The 19,687-nt window shown below is 35.9% G+C and overlaps 2 non-coding genes across 2 annotated transcripts; both read left to right on the top strand.

The window, feature by feature from the left end:
• Positions 1 to 9,640: 9,640 nt before the first annotated feature.
• TRNAH-GUG (transfer RNA histidin (anticodon GUG)) lies at positions 9,641 to 9,713 on the top strand. The gene has a single exon. It is a non-coding gene; the product is annotated as a tRNA-His (tRNA).
• A 2,409-nt stretch (positions 9,714 to 12,122) lies between these two features.
• On the top strand, positions 12,123 to 12,199 carry TRNAQ-UUG (transfer RNA glutamine (anticodon UUG)). Its single transcript has one exon. It is a non-coding gene; the product is annotated as a tRNA-Gln (tRNA).
• Positions 12,200 to 19,687: the final 7,488 nt, after the last annotated feature.

The raw sequence follows: 19,687 nt of genomic DNA, 5'->3' as shown, positions 1-19,687 counted from the left end.
ATCTCAATCGTTTTGAGCGATTGCGTATGGCTACTGTGACCATCTAAAATCAACAGTACTTTCTCCTGAGGGCTGGGCTTGAGTTCTAATGAAGTGCCTAATCCATTCACAGAATGTGTCAGAATCCATCCATCCCTTATCCTGACAGCGGAAGATGGTGTTAGGAGGTGCTCCAAATGTGAGAGACTCCATCATTTTTTCCTAGCGTAAATCACCATAGGAGGTACAAAGAAGCCACTCGCACTCATGGCATGCACTCCTGTCACATTCTGACCTCGCTCACACGAAGAAATGGCTCCAAACTGATGTTTTCCCCTCTGTGCCAGAATCTTCTCTTGGCGTTGAACGACAGTGTGGCATGTCTCGTCCATGTTGAATATTCTGGCAGCAGTTGATTTGTGTTGGTCAACAAGTTGTTCCAATGTGTTAAAGAACTTGCCGACTACAACCCTGTTGAATCCTGAAGCCCTGGCAAGTGATGTGGCTTCTGGCTGCCTAAGGCTAAGTTCGGGATGGCGCTTCATAAAGCCGGAAAACCATTCTTTGCCTGCAGACTTCGTTTCCTTGTTGAAGCGAGTGGCCAGTTTATTCTTCTCTGCAATCTGGTATGCTAATTTCATAACACTTCTCCGTGTCAGTCTGAAATTAAAGAATAAGCAGATTAAGTATTAGGCCTATATTAAGTTTGATTGAATTAAGTTGTAGGCCTAATGTAGGCCCTAATATACATTTTGCTGTAATGTATTTACCCATAGAACATTTTTTCTAGTTGCAGAAGATGTGTCACAAGATCATTTTCCACCTCTTGTGGCAAATCAAGTGGGTGACCGGGCTGTCTAGTTTTAGCATCCTTAGTTTTGTTGTATCTTTTAAGGGTGGCACTAGGTATATTATACCTTCGCGCAGCCTCATTGACGCCAACTCCTTCCGATATTGCAACTAAAGCGAGTTGCAGATTTTCTTCTTTCCACTTCCCATACACTCCCTTCGCTTTTCCTGCCTGTCTTGTAGTCATCTGTAAAGTAATGGCGAAAGCAGAATTCGCTAAAAAGTTGTAATTGTCGACCCACCAAATGAAACGAAGTCTTATTACATAATTTAAGAAATAAAATATTATTAACATTGAAATAAACTAAAGTAATGTTTTATAATATTATTATTTATATAATTATATGTCCTTACAAAATTTTCATCCACTGACCTCTGATTTTTGGAAATTCACACTAGTGAAGACATAATGGACAATTTTATCTTCTAAATTTGTTATATTGTAAGGGTTGGTACATTTTAGCATTGGCTCAAGTTACACGCTTTGTGATGGTTCAATTTACACGCATTGTAAAAGAAACACTTAAAAATTATTTACGTAAAAACTACTTTACAAACATTGATATAAATTTCACTCAACTTACCTCAAACACTGGTATTTCTTCGAATGTATAAAGCAGTCTTGTATTTCTAAACGTCTTCGCACAACACGCTGTCAAACTATTGTGAAAAGATTTGAAGAATTTGGGGACACAATGTTCGACACCGTTATGACCGCGTCAAGCCAACCCTGCATAATGAGATTTATGGACAGTTCCCTACCATGTACAAGGTTCAAAGCGCTGTATAAAGTACCTTGCAAACTATCCTGGAAATAGTGATTGCATCGGTGGATCAAGTTACACACTGGTCCAAGTTACACGGACTTCCCCTATATTAATTGAAACTGTACGTCATGGTAAAATGTGTAATTAATATTTCTGTTGGAAAAAAATTATGATGAGGAAAGAGGTCTGGGATAAAAAAGAAGTTATTGAATATAAAATAATTGGGAAAAAAATAGTTTGGGGATAATTTTCGAAGGGAAAATTGTGATAGGCAAAACATTTTTTGCGGAAATGTTCTTCTGGAAAAATATTTGAAAAATAGTCGGTGAATCCTACGTACACTCTTTGTTCCATAACATAAATAAAGGGTGCAAGAATTGTATATAACCATTGTAAAATGTATGTTTGTAGGGGGAACTCGGCTAATTCCGCAGTACGGGTAACTCCGCTGTAGTGCATATATGATTTTACTGCGGCTTTACAATAGCGTAAACGTAAGTTTTGAGAGGCTGTCAACAGGAGGCATGTCCTCTGCAGTGCTATAGAAGAAAATCAAGGATATTGGTAAACACCTCTGTCGGCAATACAGTGAAACATCGAAAGTTGGCTGTTTTTCGTATTTTGCTACACAGCTGCGAAGAAAGCGAGCATTCTTACATATAAATTGTTCCTTTTATGTTACTTTCATAATGTATTTCCTAATTATTTACTACTGCGGCATTAGACAAGTCCTATTGCGAATTTATCCGCATTGTTGCGAAATTAACCGAGTTCTTTTCAACTGTAATGTATGTACAACTAAATATATTTGCATTTTAATAGATTTCTTTATCTCATTTGATAATGAAAGGTTTCGTCCATGCCTACATAACTTGGTAACATTTTTCAATTAAAAGTTTTGATAAACATATGATAGATTTACTTCTTAATACTGCGGAATTAGCCGAGTCTCTCCTATAACTAAAAATTATATTGAATCACAAGACACTACCGATACATATGTATTTGTGAATATTTTTTTACGTAAAATGTAGGCAGTGAGACAAGCACACATATTTATGCGGAAGCACAGACTTGGATGTTAGATGTGGTGCAGTCCGCACTCGAAACAATTATTAACTATATCTGCATCATGTGCTCCTAAGCAGGAATGTTGTATATGTACGTGAACGACCACAAATATTATCAGAAAATGCAGACTCTAAATTTTTAAATTTTGTAAGGAAATTAACTCACAATTGGATAAAAATGACAAGGTACCACAACAAGACTTATTAGAACTTAAATATCTGAGAAAAGTGTAAAAAAGGTTACTAATAATATTTTTTAGAATTGACTTTTTACTTTAAATTAAATTTTTCAAAATTATTATTTCATAACTCCACAACCATTAGAGATAGAATTCTGAAATTTTGTACACTGATTTAACACGCATTTATGCAAAAGGTAGATTACAATAATGCCCATTTCTTTTAAAATAGAAAAATTAGGTCAAAAAAACATTATGTAAATTTTAATATTCTATATAGGACAAACAAAAATTAATTGTATTAAAATAAACAACTCTAAATCTCTGAGAGTAGTCTACTTTTCAGAAATAAGCGTTTGTTACATGCAGGAAAAATATTAAAGATGTCAGAGAGACCATAACAATGTTATGGTTACCAAATAATGTAACTTCAGAATTTTTTTTGTTTTTTTTTTATTACTTTGATAAAACTGGTTTGAAAAATATTAATAGTAATCTTTTTTATACTTTTATAAGATATTTAAGTTCTAATAAGTCTTGTTGTGGTACCTTGTAATTTCTGTCCAATTTTGAGTTCATTTTCTTATAAAATCTTAGAAATTTAAAGCCTGCATTTTCTGATAATATTTGTGGTCGTTTACGTACAGTAGTGGAAAAAAAGAAAACCGGACCGACTCTTGTAGCTGATTTCAGAGTCTTGTTCACTCCAGAGCACGATAGACTGGCAACTAAGACTTTCGTGGTTCGAATCCTGCCTGGGAAGGAAACTTTTTTTTGTTCCTTATTCAAATTTATTACCAATACTTTTCGATTGCAGCGATATTTTACTACTTAATTAACTTATTATTCCCAGAACATGAATTTTACCAGCTATCGAAAAGTATTGGGAATAAAGTTGAATAAGGAACAAAAAAAGTTTCCTTCCCAGGCAGGATTCGAACCACGAAAGACTCAGTTACCAGTCTATCGTGCTCTGGAGTGAACAAGGCTCTGAAATCAGCTACAAGGGTCGGTTCGGTTTTTTTTTGCCACTACTGTACATAGGGGAAACTCGGCAAATTTGGCAATAGGGAAATTTGACAATATTCTTGTATTTCTTCTTTTGCCAAATTTCCTCCAGAGTTTTAAGAAGTTCAGTGACACGATCATAGAGTGCAACATCTGAGAGTACTTTTAGTTTTTGTTTCATTCGAATCCGCGCATTATAGTGGCACATATTGTTACTAATAGAAATAAGTGTTGAATACTTCCTTTTGACGTGGTGGTTGTGTGGACGTGTGTATACAAAGACGGATGGAGCTTAATCTGAGACGATTCTAAACGGCGTCGGGGTTGTATCCGGCGTGGCTTAGTGGATAAAGCATCAGCACGTAGAGCTGAAAACCCTGGTTCAAATCCCGGCGCCGGAGAGAATTTTTCTCCGTTCCATCACTCTTTCATCATATGTTGTTCATTACCTACGTTTGTTTGTGCATTACATATCAAAAGCTGAGATTCCATATTATAAGGTAAGCCATTTATATAATTAATATCTTCTGTTAATAACTCATCAGGCCTTAGCTCGTTTTATGTTCTTCTTAGCAAAAAAGTCTTCTACGGGGTAGTGTGAATTAGCCATTTTCCTTTATAGTGATATATTGCTGCTCTCTTTGAACAAGAATGTGTACTCTATGGTAAAATTTAAGAATAGGGACGTATGAGGGATTTTTACAGTCTTCAATGCAGCACTGTGTGTGGTGTGTTGCAGATATGCCAAGGGAACGAGGACATTATTCTGAAAAATATTCCAAAGATGATTTGCGGGCTGCGGTTAGGAGTGTTTTGAAAGTTAGATGGTCGACTTACAGGGCTTCTAAGAAGTACAATGTGCCCTTTAACAACTTAAAGAGGTTTCTGTATGCAGCCTCAGGACCCGAATACGTTGATACGTTGTCATTCCCAAGAAAGGAAGACCCCTAGCTCTAACCGTTGAGGAAGAGCAAAAACTGGCGACATATGTAATCAAAATGCAAGAACTTGGGTTTGGGCTATCGACAACAGAAATTAGAAGACTATCCTTCAATATAATTAATAAGAGAGGTCGGAAAAATCCATTCAATTTTTTTTCTTGCTTTTGTTTTGTGTTTATGGTATTTAGTGATTTCTTGTCCCAGTCAGTTAAGTCTTATAAACCTTGTACCACTGTTTTATTTTGAAATTTTTATTTTTTAATCGTATTGCCAAATTACCCCTGTACTATTGCCAAATTATCCTGATGAAGTATCAAATCTGGAAACATGTAATTTGTTATTTATTAGTGTGTTATGTGTAAAGTAATTTAGATTTGTAGAATTTTCTTTCAGAGGTTTATTGGGATTTAATGTTTAAACACATTCCATAATAGAGGAATATTTAATTTCAGAATATGTAACTACAAACTGTGTCGAAATATAAAATATTGCCAAATACGACGAGTCTCCCCTATACCCTTAAAGATTTAGATAGCAAATTGATATTACGACAAACAGTATGCGAAAGAAGAAGAATTGCTGCTCTAGAACAGCCGTGGCGAAAAGGCCATGGTGCGCCGAGCCACTGTGTAAGCTGCAACGTGCATAGCACCTATGGAGGGAGGAGCACAACCGAAGGGGAAGTTAATGTTTAGGACGTGTAACGAAGAAAGAAATGAAAAGGAAAACATAGGACACATTATCACAACCTAAAATTAACTGTCTTCAAAATGTGTCTGCAACAAAGTTTCAAAATCAAGAATTATGTCACTTACTGCCAATCGTAGTTGATCACGAAGGTATTTGTCTGTCAGTCGTGATCTAAATTTGATTTTTACTATTTTTATTGTTGAAAATAATTTTTCACAAACGTAAGTTACAGCGAACATGGCTTCAACAGAGCAAGCGAAAGAACGAAGCTTCAAATATTTATTTTTTTCCAAAGATTTGAAAAGTTAAATATCTGTCAAGTCCTTACATCTAGCTTTCATTTACGTCACATTGTAAATCTGCGAGTTTAAATTGAAAATCTAACCGCATTATTCGTACATCTGCTGTAAAAGAATCGACGTACAGAGATGATAATGATAATAATAATAATAATAATAATAATAATACTTAACCTCTTAATGTTTCATCAGTAACATGTAGTAACTTATAATGCCGTTTTATGTTATACAACCGTTTTCCTAGTAATATTTGTGAACAAATCATACATTTAATAATTTCATCATATTGTAAGCAAAAGAATGCATCCTCCCATCCTACTTGAAACTTTCGTTTTTGTAGAGGTACATGGTTTCGAGAGAGATATTGCCACGATACGCCACTCGCAGGTCCGAGACAAATACAAATGGAACGGAGTTTGACTCCAGTGAGTAAGAGGGTGGGGGTTGTAGGTAGGAAGCGAGAGAAAAGCACTGCGAGCCACAATGTGCTCGTGGGTCGCATTTTCGCCGGGGCTGCTCTAGAAGATTCATTTGAGAGCTAACCTGTAAAAGCAACTTGACGTCTCTGTGAAGGTTATACAACTAAAATAACCATGTGGTAGGAGATAATGGAGTGAATTCGAGGTGAAATATTACAGTTTTGCAGAAAGGGGGCTCAGTGCCCTAGCTGGACGCTCTTGACGAATCCGTTGGTAGTTGTAGGTATTGTTTTCATTTTATCTGCAACAGAAACTTAATATTTTATATTGTCTCGTCGCCTCTTTTACATGAGAGTGTTAACACCGCACAGACCTTTGACAGGGGGTTGGGCGATAGAAAGAGAAGGACAGAGAGGAGGAAGGCGGTGTCGCAGCCTCCCTGTGCTGGTAGATGACGCTGATGCTAACAGTTGATTAAATATTTACCCAATCCCCGTTAGAGAGCAGGGAACGCATCCCATTCAGTGGACGGATCTCAGAGTTAGATCTCATCCATAAATCGTCTAATTGATTCGAGAGACATCCTTGTATAATTTTATGAACTTGTTCTTTCTTCCTCCACCAAGGACATCACTACTGAAGACACATCATACTGTATGAACTGGTGAGTGGAAAAAGAATAACATTCTATCTTCCCTAGTTTGTGGGAAAACAGAAAGATAATTCTATATAAAAACCCAAGGGTTCTATTGGAAAAGTTAATATTAGGCAATTGGAGATCTAGTCAGTAAGGGCCATATTCATAGATATTCTTAGCGCGGGCTTCCGGTGGATGATCAGCGAACTAACGTTTTTCGTATTCGTAAACCAGTGTTAGTGATATGATATGATATGATATGATATGATATGATATGATATGATATGATATGATATGATATGATATGATATGATATGAATCCTGTACAAGTAATCAGTCGATAGCCGGGGCTAGTTTAGCACGCTCGTAGCGCGGGCTAGCGAAATGTCTATGCATAGCGCCCTTAGTGTTCACTTAAACAATCTCAAAATCAAATACTTATTTGTTTAATAATTAAATATATTGGAATATTATCCCTTTTCCACTCAATGTTTTGACAACAGATAAAATTAACTATAACGTTTTTCTGTGACATGAAATGTTTAATACTACAAAGAACACTTTAAAATGGTTTTACTCTATTCAGTGATGACAATAATATGAAACTTTATTCATCCTTATCACTGTCTGCTGTATTTGAAGTTGTATACTTAAGGATGTCTTCATAGAATGACTTGTACTCAATAGATATGTAGTGCGTGACTCTTGAGATATTGAGTAACTTTTTGATATTGATTCCAAGTTTCCGATTATAGGGTAAATTAGGATCTGTTAGACAGTCGGGCATGTTGGACACTTTGTACTTTAACGTGTTACCCCGTCACTTGTGGCCACCACATTCTGCTAGAAGTCAATGACGGAAGTAGCTCCACTCGTGGCTACTTCCGTCATTGACTTCTAGCAGAATGTGGTGGCCACAAGTGGCGGGGTAACACGTTAAAGTACAAAGTGTCCAACATGCCCGACTGTCCAACAGACCCTAATTTACCCTATGCTTCAGTAATGGGGAGCTCCACATGGTCTTGTTTCTTCAACCTTAATGTTCCATGGTGCAAACCATCAATACACTTTGAAGCTTCGACACAGTCTTTCATCTTCTGAGTGAATATAAGTTTCCTGTACTTATTCATGTTAAATGTCACGGTTTTATTATCAATATCTTTACATGTTTTCTTGAAATAATGTGACCACAAGTGTTTGAAGTTGCGTACCTGGTTGTTTTGAAACCTCTTTACTTGATATGGGGGTTGAATTTCCTGACATTTCGAATGATGTCATCATGTTGATTTGGAGAGTAAATCCGATCTAATCTTCGAACTTTTCGTTTAATGACTGAAAATGTTCTGTCACATGGCAGAAAACTGTGACCTCTGATTTATGCCAATGCAGTATTGTGTAGACAAAAGATAACATTCCTGGAATGTTATCCTTCTTCCACTCAATTAAAACTTCAATGCTGGTTTCAATGAAGATATAAGACTGGAATATTCCCCTTTTTACACTTATTGGCTAGCTTAAGTAAAAATATATAAAATGGCTGTTTCAGTTTAATTTCTCAATTTTTTGGGATGTTATACTTTTTCCACTCATCCGTTCATATAATCTTACATACTTGAAATTGTCATCGACTGAGACAATTTTTAATCGAAATATTTCATGTTAATTGACATGCTTGATACTGTCGTGTCACGTTGTTTCGACACCAAATTGTTGTGATGTACTTCTGAACACCAGTTTTGTTTTGCGTAACAACTTACGTAGAATGGCTTGCAGAACGGACGGCTACTGCATTTGACTCCCACCAAATACCATACTCAAACTTACCAGAATTTCTGGTACCACCATTATATCTTACGATGGAAAAAGATTGATTGTACTTTGTTTCCAACTTTCTTAATAATTTACGTGTTTAGTTAATTTCACTCATCATACTTAATTTATTGTCTTAATTGTTATGCTAATATTTAATCAGAATATATAGGAAATCTGTTCGCGTAGGCTTCCGCGGCTGGTGTAAATGGTGTGTGGATAAGCTTCAGGGTTTCTACCGCGTTGTCTTGGTGTTATTGGCTGACGTTTCGACCGCTGTGTTGTGGCCATCTTCAGAGCAGTTGTTGGATAAGGAAATAGTCTGCCAGCTATTATATATATATATATATATATATATATATATATATATATAGTACTCCCCCCATCGAGACTAGTATATATACATATATATAATAGCTGGCAGACTATTTCCTTATCCAACAACTGCTCTGAAGATGGCCACAACACAGCGGTCGAAACGTCAGCCAATAACACCAAGACAACGCGGTAGAAGCCTGAAGCTTATCCACACACCATATAGGAACTATACTTCATTTCTTAATTCAGTGATTATTAGAGGATAAAAAGTCGCTTCGGCGGCTGGGATCGAACCCGGGTCCTTGATTCTACGTACCAAGTGCTCTAACCACTGAGCTACGCCGAACTTCAATCCACAGCACCGGATCAAATCACTTTCCTCTAGTGTTTTTCCCTTTGTGTCCTGACTCCATGTTCGACATATATGTTGACATAAATTAAGTGAACTGCTATTATACAAGGGGCGCACTCAATTGAGTGACTTGGTGCCCGGGATTCCATAGTATTATGCACTGTTGGGAGAAGATCCCGGCAACCAAGTCACTCTATTGAGTGCCCTCCTTGTATAATGGCAGTTGACTTCATATATGTCAACATATATGTCGAACTTGGAGTCAGGCCACAAAGGGAAAAACACTAAAGGTGGGGGATTCTGTCCGGTGCTGTGGATTGGGCTTCGGCGTAGCTCAGTGGTTAGAGCACTTGGTACGTGGAACGAAGGACCCGGGTTCGATCCCCGGCGCCGGAGCGAACATTTCTCCTCTAATAACCATTGTTATCATTTTAGTAGGTTATTTTACGACGCTTTATCAACATCGTTGGTTATTTAGCGTCTGAATGAGATAGTGATAATGCCGGTGAAATGAGTCCGGGGTCCAGCACCGAAAGTTACCCAGCATTTGCTCATGTTGTGTTGAGGGAAAACCCCGGAAAAAAACTCAACCAGGTAACTTGCCCCGACCGGGAATCGAACCCGGGGCACCTGGTTTCGCGGCCAGACGCGCTGACCGTTACTCCACAGGTGTGGACCCATTGTTATCATAACAGATATATTCTGAAGGACCAAAAAATTAATCTTTACGTGGATTCTTCACAAATTGTAATTATAGTTGAAATTGTATTCTTAATATTGTAGTTGTAATCCCCTGGTAGAGGGGAAGAGAAGGCCTGATGGCCTTATCTCTACCAGGTTAAATAAATAAATAAATAAATAAATATATATATATATAAGTAAGTAAGTAAATAAGTAAATAAATAAATAAATAAATAAATAAATTTAGTTACAAATCGAAATTTATTTACATCGATAATATGATATATTAGAGGGGAAAGGAACGAAACGATCGTAGTGTTCGTAGTGGTGTTTGCAGGGTTAGCCATTTTAGGCCTACTACGTGTACTTGAAATGGATGATTTAATTTAAAAGGCTTTAGATCTAAAGTAGGGGTTGAAATGTTTCAGTAGACGGGCCTTAACGAAAGAAAACAAAAGCTTTCGTGGGTGGGAGCGCGGAGATTATCAGGTTTAGGCTAATTGATTACAGGTGAGGCATATAGAGATAGTTGGGGTTTATAAAATGTTCATTATGTGACAGTGGAAGTTTCCCTCGCGACTTGTCTGAGTGACGCACAATCACAATTCCACCGGCATGATAACGTGAACACTTCGGGCTCCGAAGCGGCTAAAACCCAGTTCCTCATAATTACGCCGACTGCTGCAAAATTATCTAAACGCTTTGCCTGCGATGTCGATTGTGAAAAATAGGATATCTTTGTATGGATAATGTTTATGCGCTTTAAGTGCACTAGGGCATGCTAAATGTTAGTACATTTGGACTACACTGTGCCTTTACATCAGTTGTAGAGCATGGAGCTAGTTACTTGTTTGCCTAATGTTTAATAATAATAATAATAATAATAATAATAATAATAATAATAATAATAATGACACAGTTAAGGCCATACTGCTTTTTCTAACACTCAACCAGGAGTAAAACTGCGATAAGAAAACTACAAATTTACAATGTAAAGTACAGATGCCTCAAACTAGGAAGTTGCCTGGAGAGGGGAAGTAGTAGAGCTAACGGAGGGGGCCCACCTACGCTCCTATACCCAGGTATAGTCATATTATCTGAAAAGTTGATCTCTTGACAATGTATTCAAGATGTACCCTCCCTATGCAGCCTTCTCAACTGTTATTAGAACTGAGCTGTACCGTTCTAGTCCACAGTGCACAGCAGTAGGCGGACAGTGGTAGGGGAGAAGTGCTCTATGCGCCTGCGCGAACGAGGCAGCTTGCTAGTTTGAGGCATCTGTACGCTACGATTTTACACACAGAACTGAAGAAGATAATCATAATATATTGAAAAAGGTAAGTAGAAATCAGACATAATAGGGTAGTATCACCATTTAATTCGAGAAAAATTCGAGAATCGAACCCGGGACTTCTCAGCTCTGCGCGCTGAGTGCTCTTTCCAACTGAACTATGCCGGGACATGATCCACGGTGCCGGCCGAACGCCTCTCGTAATGCTTACGGCCTTACTACCTTCACTTTAGAGTAGTAGGTTATTTTACGACGCTTTATCAACAGCTTAGGTTATTTAGCGTCTGAATGAGATGAAGGTGATAATGCCGGTGAAATGAGTCCGGGGTCCAACACCGAAAGTTACCCAGCATTTGCTCATATTGGGTTGAGGGAAACCCCCGGAAAATAACCTCAACCAGGTAACTTGCCCCGACCAGGAATCGAAACCTGGCCACCTGGTTTCGCGGCTAGACGCGCTAACCGTTACCCCACAGATGTGGACTGCATTTTAGACAAAGAAAGTCATACATGCAGGAGCGCATATTTAAATGACTTTATGGCCATATTCAACATCAGTTTGTGACCGGAACGAATTTTTCTCGAATTAAATGGTAATAATACACATTGGCTACTTCATAGTAGTCGTGTAATATTCAATGAGGTGGGCGAGACCTCATATATAATGAATATGTGATGTATTAACTGTTAGCAGTTGTCACAAACTGATGTTGAATATGGCCACAAAGTCATTTAAATATGCGCTCCTGCATGTATGACTTACATTGTCTAAACTGCAGGTAGTAAGGCCGTAAAGCATTACGAGAGGAGTTCGGCCGACGCCGTGGATCGTGTCCCGGCATAGCTCAGTTGGAAAGAGCACTCAGCGCTTGGAGCTGAGAGGTCCCGGGTTCGATTCCCGGTGCCGGAACGAATTTTTCTCGAATTAAATGGTGATAATACACATTGGCTACTTCATAGTAGTCGTGTAATATTCAATGAGGTGGACGAGACCTCATATATAATGAATATGTGATGTAAAATAGGGTATACCAGGGTAATTGTAAACAGGGGGCAATTGTAAACAAATGCTGTGAGAAGTACAAAACTGTCAATATAAAAATTTTAATTCGGAGAATATTTAAATTAACTTGTTGGCTAACCTACAAAGCAGTTTGGTGCCAAATATGTTTTGTAAGACTCTACAGAAAAAAGAGTTTAGAAAGAATTTTGCTTCGCCTTCATTTTTGGCATTGTAATAAACGTACAGTGCTATTTTTTAAGAATATATTGTAATGTATAGTAGTTAACGTTTATTACAATGGTTTTGAGATCTCCGATAACCTCAGTTCATTAAATTGTGACGTGTTTACTTTTGCCCCATAGTTTTAGTTGCTTGGGATAATTATAAACATGTTTTACTATGGTTACATTTCGTACTTTTCAGTAATCAAAGAGACCACCCCCCCAACTATACTGTAGAGGATTTAGAGAGGGTTGTCACAGATGTGAAAAATGGTAACTACATTTATCGTGAAGCTCAGGAGAGGTACTGAGTTCCTATATCCGTAATATAGGCCTATCATAGGTTAAAGGGACGAAATGTACCAGTGACCAAAATTGGAGTTGGAAGGAATATAGCTCTTTCTTCTGAATCAGAACAAGAAATGTTCAGTGTCCTATAGACCGTGCGAAAATTGGTGTTTACAATTACCTCCTCTCAAAGGGGTAAATGTAAACAGGTGGGGTAAATGTAAACTAGCAATTAAAAGATGAAAAATGTCAACCTTATTATTTTAAACCCATTTTCAGGGAAAAGAAATATCTAGAAATAACACAATGCTTCTTTATCATGCTTACCTTTACTGAGGGTTGTGTAATGTTGAAATATATTTGAAATCAGTGAAATTGTTTACAATTACCCTGGTCTACCCTATATAACACATAGAAAAAAAGGAAAATGCATAATAAAATGTGAACAGTAGGTCAAAATAAATGAGACATACAAAGTATAAAACATATAAAATAATAATAATAGTGGCGGTGGTGGTGGTGGTGGTGGTGGTGGTGGTGGTGATCTGATTATCAGTTTCGTTTGCTAAAATAAATTATATTAAGAATAGAGTGAAGACACATAACAAAAACAAAACCTATAAACTAAATTCATTTAAATATACAATTGACAATATTAAATTATGAAGGAAAATTTTGATGTTAACATAAATTTATGGAACAACTGTAATGCCAGTACACGCCGATATAATATACACCTCTTCATAACGAAAATGTGATAATAATAGAGCGATAATTATAAAGCAATAAGTACTTCGAAGAATCATATGTGACTGATTTATAGTAAACACATGCATAAACGATATTGGGTGTGCATAAATGACTGAAATAGGCTGTGTATTTCTGAAGATCGAACTGATATAGTCAGAAAACGAGGCATTTCTCACTAAAACACTCTTTGTAAGGAAACTGAACCAATTTAACAGGTCCATCTCTAAAGTTCATTCCGAAATCTGAACTTCTTCATGTCTAATTAAAAAGTTTCATTTTATGAAGCTTCCATCTAATAAATGAACACCTTAAACCTTCAGCAGTATACTGGCTCGACCTGAGGGTTAGAATCGAGAATAAAACGTTGGTCATTTTATGACTAAGAACTAGCAATGCAAAAAATAGAAACAAACTGTGAACACTTGAATTCGGCTTATAAGCAGTATTGCGTGGTGCGTCCAGAAAGTGAGTTTCCCTGGGACCATTTAGAGAAAGAAAACATTTCAGACATTTATAGGCAGAGAATTCAAGTGTATTTGGTAGGGAATTCAAGCGGCAGTACTGCTTGTTAAATATATGATGGACTGGGGGTGAGAGGTTGTCAACCGGAATGAATGGAGGAGTACCAACTTTTTACAGGGTTGTGTTGTAGGGTTACTAGAACTAATAGAGCTGCGGAGAGACTTTTCAATCGCACTGTATATCTGCATTTATTTCTCTTCCTTATTTACATATGTCAATCATTGTATATTAATAAGTTATTTGCCAGAAATGGAGAATAACTTTTGTTGCTAACTGGGCCAATATACGGAGTGGAAGTGAAATAACCTTGCAGATTGAAGGGGCGATAGGTTACACGTAAATGAATAGAAAACGCAAATTATGGTTTGTGATTAAATGTACGGTTAATTAGAAAATTAGGTTTGAAGTTTCAGCAGTCTGGCAACATCGCCGCTAACACACTCTACTCGTGATACAGATGTAAGAGGTCAACGAACTCGGTATGTCTCGGTAGGTGAGCTGCTCTTTGCCTAGATGTTGCCACTTGTTCGCATCGTGCAGTGAATTGAAATTAATTTTTTAAAAATAAAATTACACGAAACCCGTCTACGCTATTGAAATACGCCACAGGGATGAATTGTTCTTCATTAGATTTCCTATCGATATGGACAAAAATCACGCTCCTACTCACAATAGTTACCAAATAATAGGTTGTTAAACATTTGGGGAAAAAACTATTAACTGTCCACTAAGATGATATTACAGTTTTTGTTCAATGAGTAGAGCCCGGATGTTTAGGCATTTATTTTCGTTAAAATAGGCAGGCATATAGGCACTAAAATAGTAAAAATAGGCAATGAAATAGGCATTTATTATTCATGGTAACAGACAAAAAACAGACAAATCTATCTATACTAATAATAAATCTGTAGCCGAAATTTTTCTGGTAATTTTCGCTTTTCCAAAAATAATTGGTCCTAATATGTATAATTAACCATCCTGGAACCGAAAATCGCTTTTTTGAAATTTTTGTTTGTATGTCTGTCTGTCTGTCTGTCTGTCTGTCTGGATGTTTGTTATCTTTTCACGCGATAATGGCTGAACCGATTTATATGAAAATTGGAATATAAATTAAGTTCGTTGTAACTTAGATTTTAGGCTATATGACATTCAAAATACTTTATTTAAAAAGGGGTTATAAGGAGGCTTAAATTAAATAAATCGAAATATCTCCCTTATTATTAATTTTCGTGAAAAATGTTATATAACAAAAGTTTCTTTAAAAATGATTTCCGATAAGTTTTATTCTATAAACAATTTTGTTAGGACTGATATTTAATGAGATAAATGAGTTTTAAAATTACAATAGCAACGCCACCTAAGGCGGTGTAATGAAATAAAAAATAAATGACTTCGTCTATAAGGGGCCTTGGACAACAACAATCGAAAGCTATTAAACATAGCCTACAGAGAATGTTTCTGTATGAAGTAATATCGGAAGCTAAATTAACCGATTTGTATAATTAATTTTATTTCACCATTGGAAAGTGTAGTTTCTCTAGACGGACATAATGCTATAATGTTACTACAGTAACTTCTGAGTGAATCCAGGACAGGTAAGATTAAAATAGCTTCTTATGCATAGAAAACTTGATGGGGTATTCTATATATTCATTTCCTGTATTTCTTAAAATAATGTTTATGAACACATTCATTTTCATCTCAGAGAATTAACGATTAGTGTTAACATGTATAATTATTCATCCTGAGACCGAAAATCGCTTTTTTTTAATATTTGATTGTATGTCTCTCTGTCTGTCTGTCTGTCTGTCTGTCTGGATGTTTGTTACATTTTCACTCGATAATGGCTGAACGGATTTCGATGAAAATTTGAATATAAATTAAGTTCGTTGTAAGTTAGATTTTAGGCTATATGACATTCAAAATACTTTATTTAAAAGGGAGGTTATAAGGGGGCTTGAATTAAATAAACCAAAATATCTCGCTTATTATTGATTTTTGTGAAAAATGTTACATAACAAAAGTTTCTTTAAAAATGATTTCCGATACGCTTCATTCCAAGAAAAATTTTGATGGGACCAAATTGCACCAAAAACGGATGTTCTCGGAACCAAATGATCATATTTTAATTCTTTGCATGTAATAACAATTAAGAAACATGTTAAAGGAATTATCATTGCACTAAATGGGTGGTCTCTGGAGCAAAATGATCGCATTTCAATTATTTAAATACAATTTAAATTAAGTGACATATTAAACTATTTATCCTTCTATCAAACACGAATGTTCCCTGCGCTAGATGTCCTATTTTAATTATGTAATTACTTTATATTTATTTCTAACAAGTGCAGCGGAGCGCACGGGTACAGCTATTACTAATAATAAATCTGTAAGCGAAATTTTTCTGGTAATTTTCGATTTTCCAAAAATAATTTGTGTTAACATATATAATTAATCATCCTGAAACCGAAAATCGCTTTTTTTTTATTTTTGTCTGTCTGTCTGTCTGTCTGGATGTTTGTTACCTTTTCACGCGATAATGGCTGAATGGATTTCGATGAAAATTGGAACATAAATTAAGTTCGTTGTAACTTAGATTTTAGGCTATATGGCATTCAAAATACTTTATTTAAAAGGGAGGTTATAAAGGAGCCTGAATTAAATAAACCGAAATATCTCGCTTATTATTGATTTTTGTGAAAAATGTTACATAACAAAAGCTTCTTTAAAAATGATTTCCGATAAGTTCTATCCCAGGCAAAATTTTGATAGTACTGATATTTAAGTCTGTCTGTCTGTATGGATATTTGTTACCTTTTCACGCGATAATGGCTGAACGGATTTCGATGAAAATTGGAATATAAATTAAGTTCGTTGTAGCTTAGATTTTAGGCTATATGGCATTCAAAATACTTTATTTGAAAGCGGGGTTATAAGGGGGCCTGAATTAAATAAATCGAAATATCTCGCTTATTATTGATTTTTGTGATAAATGTTACATAACAAACGTTTCTTTAAACATTATTTCCGATAAGTTTTATTCCAGGCAAAATTTTTATAGGACTGATATTTAAGGATATACAAAACTTTTAAAATAACAATACAATACATTTTCAACGCCGCCTCATTATAGCGTCGTTGTTCCGTAATTCCTATGTGCAAAATATAAAATTTTCCACTAGGAAGAAAAAACAGATTTATTCATTCTATGGCAGTGGTACATAGTAGATCGTGAATTCTTACGTTTTCGAAAGAAAGAAAGAAAGAAATATAATTACATATAGGAGAGTGTATTATTTTCTGTATAGCTATTTAAGTTATTTAATAGAGCAAAATTCTGAAAATCGATATGTCACAAAGGAGTTACTGCAGGAACGACATTGATGGCTATAATGAAATTAAAACAAATGACTTCGTCTATTTAAGGCGGCCTTGACGTTTATCAATATTAATATACAGAGAATATTAAATTTGTCTGTTTGTATGAAGTAATCTCAGAAGCTAATTTGGATAATTCCTTCACTATTTGAAATTTGTAGTTTCTCTAGATGCATATAATACTACATATAAGGAATGAGGTAAGATGAAAATAGATCTTTACGCACAGAAAAATTATCTTCGTACACAATCCACTCTATTAATTTGGAGTGATTTATTAAATATGCATTCAAGACTAATTTAGAAAAAATTTAAACGGATTTTCGTTGCATCAAAAACGGATGTTCTTTGAACCAAATGATCATATTTTAATCATTTGCATGTAATAACAAATAAGAAATATGTTAAAAGAATTATCATTGCACCAAATGATCGCATTTTAATTACTTAAATATAATTTAAATTAAGTAACATATTAAACGATTTATCCTTCTATCAAAAACGAATGTTCCCTGGGGCAGATGTCCTATTTTAATTATGTAATTACTTTATATTTATTTCTAACACGTGCAGCGGAGCGCATGGGTACGGCTAGTACTTAATAAACTATCCTATACGGTACTCACTTTCCTTGGTTACATGTCACAACAAGATGATTTTTAATTTGTCAACTATCATAGTGAGCCGCGTGTCAGAGAGAACATTTTTCATGGCGGAAAAAGATCTTTCTACTTCTACTGAAGTGTTTGGAGCAAACTTAAAACAAATTATTTCAGAAGGACTGTCTATTTTCTTTCAGAGACCGGTGTGAGAAGGGATTAGAGACTTCAAAGTACGCGTGACTTGTGCGTGCAAGCGACAACAGTAACGGGACCTGGAGACTTGCTTTTAATACTTCCCTTATCCCCTTTCTTTCGCTGATGAACCCCGAAGTGACCTGAGAACTGAGGGCTATACTGTTCAAACATCATTGTTAAGACGTGACAAAAGATGAAATCGGTAGGGGAGAAAAGTTTACGACTTCTTGGAAACCTATGTAATGCTGGAGAATAAGATTCTCAGCAAATATTTGTGCGAGGTTAATATATATTTTCAATTTGTACAACCGTTCTTTTTTTGTTTTTTGATATAATTTATGTGCGGTTTATTTTAAATGCATTAAAAATATAGGAAATGTACAATAACGTCGTAAAAGGGCTAAAAAAAAAGGCATTAACCTTAAAATATGCAACGGGAGCTAAAATAGGCAAAAAAGGCAAAATGAAAATTTGGCCTATCGTCCCCAAATGTGTGGAAACGTATTTATCTCTAATATGTCTTTCATACATACACTCATAAGCAAACATTCTGATGGGGGCAGATAAAAATGTTATTTTTTTTCTTTCACCATGTTAATAATGTAAAAGAAGCGCTTGTACAAATTTTGGCCACTCGACAGCAATTACGAGGGCCGTAAAAAAATAAGTTCGCCAGGGGCCGTTAACAGAAAGAAAATATAATTTTATTTGAAAAATTTATTGGAACAGACATAGCAATTGTTGAGCTATTTTTCAACATATTTCCCACCGCAATTGAAACGTTTCTCATATCATGGGATCGACAGAGAGGTGCAGACGGCTGTCAAACGCTGGTTCCGATCCCAGGCGACTGACTTCTACAACACAAGGACACAAAAATTGATCCTATGGTATGATAAATGTCTCAATTCCGGTGGGGGATATGTTGATAAATAGCACAACAGTTGCTGTATCTGTTTCAATGAATCCTTCCATGCAATTGTGCTTTCTTTTTGTAAACGGCTTCAGGGAAAATCGCTTTCTGGACGGCCTCGTAATTGCGGTCGAGTGGCCAAAATTTGTATAAGCAATTCTTTTGACATTATTAACATGGTGGAAGAAAAAAAATAATTGTTTATCTGCCCCCATCAAAATGTCTGCTTGTCAGTTTCCCACCATAATCTGAACACACGCTCTCGTCATGAAACAATACTAACAATACCATCCCATCGCACCTCCTCATACTCATCCTCTTTCACAATAGCCCTGCCAAGACTCTGGAATTCGCTACCTGCTAGCATCAGGGACTGTCGAAATAAAATTGAATTCAAACGCAAACTTACTAGGCACTTGGTCAGTAATTGATTTCTTGTAAATAGTTTCCTTAATCTATCACAAAACATTTCAATATCCAGTAATTCATCACCATACAATTTTGTTATTCTAGGTTTAATTTGTAA

This window comes from Periplaneta americana, chromosome 10, assembly GCF_040183065.1.
Source record: "Periplaneta americana isolate PAMFEO1 chromosome 10, P.americana_PAMFEO1_priV1, whole genome shotgun sequence".
Taxonomy (NCBI): domain Eukaryota; kingdom Metazoa; phylum Arthropoda; class Insecta; order Blattodea; family Blattidae; genus Periplaneta; species Periplaneta americana.
This window is presented reverse-complemented; position numbering and strand designations above follow the sequence as displayed.